We start from the raw sequence: 7,241 nt of genomic DNA, 5'->3' as shown, positions 1-7,241 counted from the left end.
AGAGAGGCCCATTGGACTTGCAAACTTTATATGCCCCAGTACAGGGGAATGCCAGGGCCAAAAAAATGGGAATGGGTGGGTAGGGAAGTGGGGGGGGGGTTGGGGGACTTTTGGGATAGCATTGGAAATGTAATTGAGGAAAATAGGTAATAAAAAATATTAAAAAAATAATAATATGCTATCTGTGTCCCACTGACATCAGATTTACTGTCTTAGGTCAATCTAAATACAAGTGTAACATATTATCAAACTAAAGAATAAATGCTATGTATGGAAAACAATGGATAATGCTTTCATGAAACATATCATTGATTTGCAATTTTAAAATATCATACTAAAACGCACTATTTTACATGCTCATTTTAAAATCTAACTAAAAATTTGAGAGGCATAATTTATATCCTTATAGGTCTATTTCATCTAACAATCTAGAAGATACAAAATATTGGAATACAGAAACTATTAGTTGTGGGTGTCTGAAGTATGGTCATAAAAATATCAATAGTTTTAAGGAAAGTACAGGGAATAAGGTGGGACCACCAAAGGACAGTACAGGGAAATTGCCAGAGATGGAGATGAGTTTTCTATACTTAATTTGTAGTTGTTTATAGAACTTGTTCAAACTCAAAGACTGTACTTTCCACAAATATCATTTCAATATATGAAAATAAAATCGTATGTTTGACATCTATGTGAATGGTAAAGTGTTCCACTTATCATATTATTCTGCTGGTATAGGTGAAAATAATTGCCACTGTCTCTATTGTCACCACTCACCATGCCAAAGAGAAAAAATACTAAAAAGTGAATAAATATGAATTATTACTTAATATTAGAACCTGAAGGAAAGCCTGCAATTTCTGTTCTAGAATTTTTAGAAATGTCTCATGGTGGTGTATAACTTTAAAGTGTTGACAATCATAACTCAGCCTTGTCACTATAAGGAGAAAGGGAAAAATAAGTGAAGACACTGTTAATAAAACCACCATGCTTGCTAAATAGTTTATGCCATCCCTGGTGAATAGCCAAAGTCAAACCATCTGTTATTCTATAGCATGCCTAACTGTATTCATTCATTATGATCTGCTTCTCTATTGAAGACTGAGAATTTACGGGTAACTGGCCATTTGTTAGATTATAGATGTATATTAACACTCTAAACCTAAATGGTACTTGATTTCCTGAACTAATATTTGGCGCTTGCCTTCTATAGCAATGTTCATTAGTCTGCAGCTAAAGTTACATCAACATGGCCAGAAAAATCACCTCTTTTAATAACTCCCGTAGGTAATTATATTCTTCTGCCTATAGCATTAATAGGAGGGAGATTTTGAGGTAATTAATTAAAAATAATTATAAATAACTAACGTTTATTGAATTTTAAAGGTGAATAATTATTGATACTATTGCTATAGACTTCTCTGTATAACTTATAATGTCTTCTAGCAAATAATTATTTATAATAATTAGGATTACAGTTATTTATTTGTTAGCACAAAAGTTAGATTCTTTAACAACGTATGTTTTTGAAAAAATATTCCTACAAAGCCTACTCAAAAAAAGCTTCTGCGTGATTCTTAGGGAAATAGCTTTTTTATAGTAAACATTTTTCTTTTCAATGTACATTCATTTCACACTGATATTTAACAACTCACTATCTTTGACTACAAAACGATGTTTCTAATATCTATAATGTAAAAGATATATGCATTTTCTGTTTCTCCTCCTTAAACCCTTGTGCTCTTATAGAAGACTGTCTACTAACAACAATTTAGACACTACATAGAACACTTAGGAAATAAGCAGCTTGTAGGACTGCCTGTCCTCTAAAGTAACAATCAGGAGCAAATATAAAATTTAAGGCAAATGATTGCTTTGTGCATTATTAAACTGCATAATCCAATCACAAGTATGAGTAAAATATTTTAAAAGGTTTTCCTCTTGGAGTTTGAACAAATTAGTGTTACAGACCGTCTTTGAGTCTTTTTCGTCTCTGGCCTTACCATGTCTCTGTGACTGCACTGGACACGGGGATGGTGTTTGTTCATGTTTGGTATAAAACCAGTGACCTGAGACACATCAGTAGAACTCAGCTTTGCGTCAAATCATGTTTCTTTTGTGTCTTTTTCTTTCTTTTCAAGATTGATTTCCTCGAGCATAAAAGTGCTTGCTTTGTAAAATACTACTGGCCTGTTTCCAGAATAAGACATTAAATAAGATCCTATGGAAAATCAATGTCTTGAAGAAGAGGCCCATACAATATTTTTCTTTACTATTCATCTACTACTGCCATGGAGCATTATCACAAATATAAGAACCTCCCATCAACATAATAATGAAATACCAATCCTAACGCATGCCATGTTGTTCAGTACTGAATTTATTCTTACTATAGATAAAAGTAATTCTATTTAAAGCATACAGCACACTAGGAATAAATCACAAATATATGACTGAGTATGTTTCCTGTATCGTCTATTGAATGTGTTAGAATAAGGTCCAAATTCCTGTAAAACAACAACAACAACAACAAAACAAAAACAGGGGAATGTGCATATGATTTAGATAATTAATGGTTTCGTTTTCTGATCATTGTTCTATGTTTCAACTTGATTCTGCCTCTGTGATGCTCTCTAGATAACAATGCTACTTCCAGCATTTGGTGTCCACTTCTGGATGTTCCAACCTTTTGTCACTATTAGTTGAACTCTGTGACTTACTTGTGAGTAGTTTGGTAACTTACTGGCTCATATGACTTCTTTTTTTTATTTTTTTTATTGGATATTTTCTTTATTTGCATTTTAAATATTTTCCCATTCCTGGTTTCCCCTCCAAAAAGCATTGTCCCCTATCCCCTCCCTCTCCCCTGCTCACCAATCTACCTACCCCTGCTCCTTGGCCCTGGGATTCCCACATACTGGGGCATAGAGCCTTCATAGGACAAAGGGCCTCTCCTTCCACTGATGTCTGACTAGGCCATCCTCTGCTGCATATGCAGCTGGAGCCATGAGTCACACCACGTGTGCTCTTTGGTTGGTGGTTTAGTCCCTGGGAGCTCTGAGGGTTCTGGTTAGTTCATATTGTTGTTCCCCCTATGGGGCTCCAAATCCCTTCAGCTTCTTGGGTCCTTTCTCTAGCTCCTTCACTGGGGATCCTATGCTCAGTCCAATGGATGGCTGTGAGCATCCACCACTGTGTTTGTGAGGCACTGACAGAACCTCTCAGGAGAGAGCTATATCAAGCTCCTGTCAGCAAGCACTTGTTGGCACTCATGACATTTTTTGTTTATTTTTAAGACTGTATTTTAATTACAAATTTTCACCCTTCCATTTTTCTCTCCCAATCAGATTCATAACCTTTTAAAAATCAACTGTCAGAGATTCATATATACATTTGAATACACACATATATATATGTCAACATAGATGAACTATTGAGCTTCTATAATGTTACTTGTGTATCTACTTTCATACTGGACAACCAATTGGTGTGCTATTCCACTGGGACATATTGTTTCTACCACACCCATTTTTCTTAAGTTGCCTTACATCTTTTGTACAGGGTTAGAACTTGTGGACTTTTCCCTTATCAGTTTACCATGTGTGTTTATGTCATCTTTGTTCAATTTCCATTTACATGGTCATGTTGATGAGGCTTTACTGATGTAGCTTCTGATGTCTAGGAGACACAATCTCACAGTGAACTCCCTGATCCTCTGTCCCTTTCTACACTCTCTTCCTTCCATATTGCCCTCACTTCCACAATGTACATTGGGCACCAGGTGTGTACATGTTTTGAATACGTATCTAATGGACTGGACTCCCTTTCTGACTAATACAGACCCACTTCCTGGAGATGTTGTGGACAATGATACCACGCAGGGTTCTCTGCATTAAAAGTCAAAAATAGTACCAGTGAAAACTCACAGGAAATTGCTGCAATCAAGATTAGAAGCAACGATCTTTACCTGTGAACTAAACTGATTGTGCAAGATGTGATTCAATACAGGCAAGCAGATGAGTTTTGAGCATATCTTATAAAGAGACATTTCTATAGAGTTATGTAAAGTGCTCATATATTTCCCATGTTAACCACTTAGGGTACTTTTTTTTCATTTACATTCTTTCAAATCCTCAGTACCTCTTCAGATTTCAATGTCTACATTGTGGCAGTTTGACAAATGATAGCGTCTTAAATTCCCTCTAGGCATGATTTTCTTTAATTCCATGGGATTCTATTGTATTCAAGAAATAGATAGGAAGGCCCCGGGATATGTAAAAATGCTTAAATATACTTGGGAAATTTTTTACCAGACAAGTGTCTTATTTATCATGATATGTAAATTTTATGAAAATACATATAAATACTAAAAAACTGTAGTCATTATGAAATTGCTCTTTATAGAAGATGAAGATATATTGATCAACAGATAGCAGAGGTGATCTTCTCACCATCCACCAAATAATGTAAATTCAATATTCAACTCATTTATTTTTAGTAATATTATCAATTGATAAGTCAGTGAACATTTTTCTGTATCTCAAGTTCTTGGCACATAATTCAACAATGTAGACATTTTCACTGTTGTTCCAAATTTCTTCCCTTCATTTGATTTTTCCCTCTTCTTCATTCTCACCTCCACTCCTTCTCCTTATAATTTCCCTCATTCTTTACTCCTCCTCTCTTCTCTCTTCTTTGTCTTTCTCTCACTTCAACTTTAGAAATGAAACTAAGGAATGCTAGTAAGTCTGCTTTACATAGTAGTACATTCAACTCACAGTATACAGTTGCAGAGGGAACTTTTATTCTCCTGTGTAACTGTCAACATTGAGGCTTTTTGCCTCTGTCTGCTAACCTAGGCCAAGCCTTGGAAGCTTCTAGCCTACATATAATCTTGTCTATACCTAGAATATTTTCAACCTCAGAGACTTACTGCCTAATAAGCTCACTCTTTATATTTCTTTCGGAGCTCTGGCTGGCTGGCTCAACTCAATTGTTCTGGTTCAAAACTTCTCTCCAAGACAATTGATTCAATCTTCTGGTTTCTCTCAACCTCTAAATGAATTGCTCTGTTGGGCCTGATGTGGTAATCTGTTCTATTCTGGCCTTTCCTCATTCTCTGGCTTGTTCTGTCTTTATCAGTGTCTAGCTTATTCTCTCTCTCTCTCTCTCTCTCTCTCTCTCTCTCTCTCTCCCCTCTCTGTCTCTCCCTCCCTCCCTCCTTCCCTCCCTCCCTCCCTCCAGCTCCTCTCTGTACATTTATCTCAGTAAAACAGCTTCAGCTTCCTTTCTACCTTCCTCTCTGCTCTACTCTCTCGTGTGGACTCTCATATCATGAGAGTTGGGCACATCCTAGTCTGTCAAATCTTTCTCTGATCTATCATTTTTCTGCCACTCAATTAGATATCACTTTCAAACATGGATGCTTCCTTTTACTAACATTATCTTTATTGTTTTGATTTAAAGGTGTGTAGTAAGGGTTGAACCACACTACAACTAAAAACAGGGTTTAGTTTGTATGTTTGTTTTTTCTAGTAAGTAACACAATCTTGGAGTCCATAGTATGATAAAATATCCTGATACACACAGGAGATAAAGAAGACATTCGTTTTGGAAGAATAAATTGCATCCAACATTTCTCTCTATGAGAGGAAAAATTTTTAGACATGTCCCCGTGAGAGAAAAACATGATTCTGTTCATACCCCACCGTGTCTTCTCTGACCCATAATTGTTCCTATCTGAAAGAACTGCAGGGACAGAAATGGAGAGGAATCCGAGGAAAAGGAGGTCCAGGGAGAGGCCCAAAGTGTTATCCAGCTCATGAGGAGGCCCCAAGGCCTGACACTATTACTGAGGCTATGGGACACTCACAAAAGGGATCTATCATGACTGCCCTCTGAAAGACTCAACAAGCTGCTAAAAGAGTCAGATGCAGATATTTGCACCCAATCAATGGACAGAAGCTGCTGACCCCTGTGGTTGAATTAGGGAAAAGCTAGAAGAAGCTGAGGAGGAGGGTGTCCCTGTCTGAGGACCAGCAGTCTCAAGTAACCTGGACCCCTGAGATACCTCAGACATTGGACCACCAATCAGGCAGCATACACCAGCTGATATGATGTTCCCAACACATATATAAAAGAGGACTTCTGGGTCTGGGTTCAGTCAGAGAAGATGCACCTAACTCTCAAGAGACTGGAGGGAGTCTGATGGGGTGTGGGGGAGGGGAGGGGGGAGGTATGGGATGGGGAACAGTCAGAGGGTGGACCAAGAAGGGGACAAAATCCAGAGTGTAAAAATAAAGATTGAGTAAAGTAAAAAGAAATAAAAAAACTGGAAAGAAAATTATTTTTCTAGGTATGTTTAATGGATTAAAAAAAAGAAAGAAAAAAGATTTTATTGGGCCCATTTTGCACTGGACTTGTTTTTAAAATACAATACATTTGTTATAAGATGTTTATTTATAAGAATTTATATATTTTTTTCAAGTAATATAGTTCATGGTTCAAGACCTTCAATATTTATGGAATGCTCTGTAAAAAGGAGTAGTGAGCTTTTTTTTCTTTCTGGTGACAAAGGAAATGAAATTTTTGAACAGTTATTTGATTAGGTGTGGATTTGTCAGTTTGAAAATTATGGACCTTAGAGACCAGAGTGATGACTTAGAAGGTAAGGACAATTGTTATTGAGCCTAAGGACCTGAGTTCAATATGTAGTCCCACACAGTGGCAAACAAAAAATAGACTCCTGCAACCCATATTTATAGTTCTATTGTTATGGATATCAGAAGTCAAAAGGAGTTGTCACTGTGCTAAAGTCAAGCCTTGAGCTGGTCAGAAGTTTTTGAAATACTCAGAAAAAGCATTTGTCTTTTAACCCTTGTCATCTTACAGAAGAAATTTCATTCTTCTCCGTTTGGTTCTTTTTTCCATTGAATACTCAAAACCAAGTCACACTTTAATATTTATTTATACTAATATATTTACCTCCTTATAAGAACTCACTAGGTAGGTCTGGCATACATCTATACTCCTGTACATTTTAATCTTAACATCTGCAAATTCCCTTTGCAACAAACAGCTATGACAGAAGCACAGGAACAGCACCAAGGAACCATCATTTAACCTAAAGTTGCACCCTGGATTGTCTTTTCTTTCTTTCTTTCTTTCTTTCTTTCTTTCTTTCTTTCTTTCTTTCTTTCTTTCTTTCTTTCTTTCTTTCTTTCTTCCTTCCTTCCTTCCTT

The sequence above is a fragment of the Mus caroli genome, chromosome 5 (assembly GCF_900094665.2).
Source record: "Mus caroli chromosome 5, CAROLI_EIJ_v1.1, whole genome shotgun sequence".
NCBI classification, from domain to species: Eukaryota; Metazoa; Chordata; class Mammalia; order Rodentia; family Muridae; genus Mus; species Mus caroli.
This window is presented reverse-complemented; position numbering follows the sequence as displayed.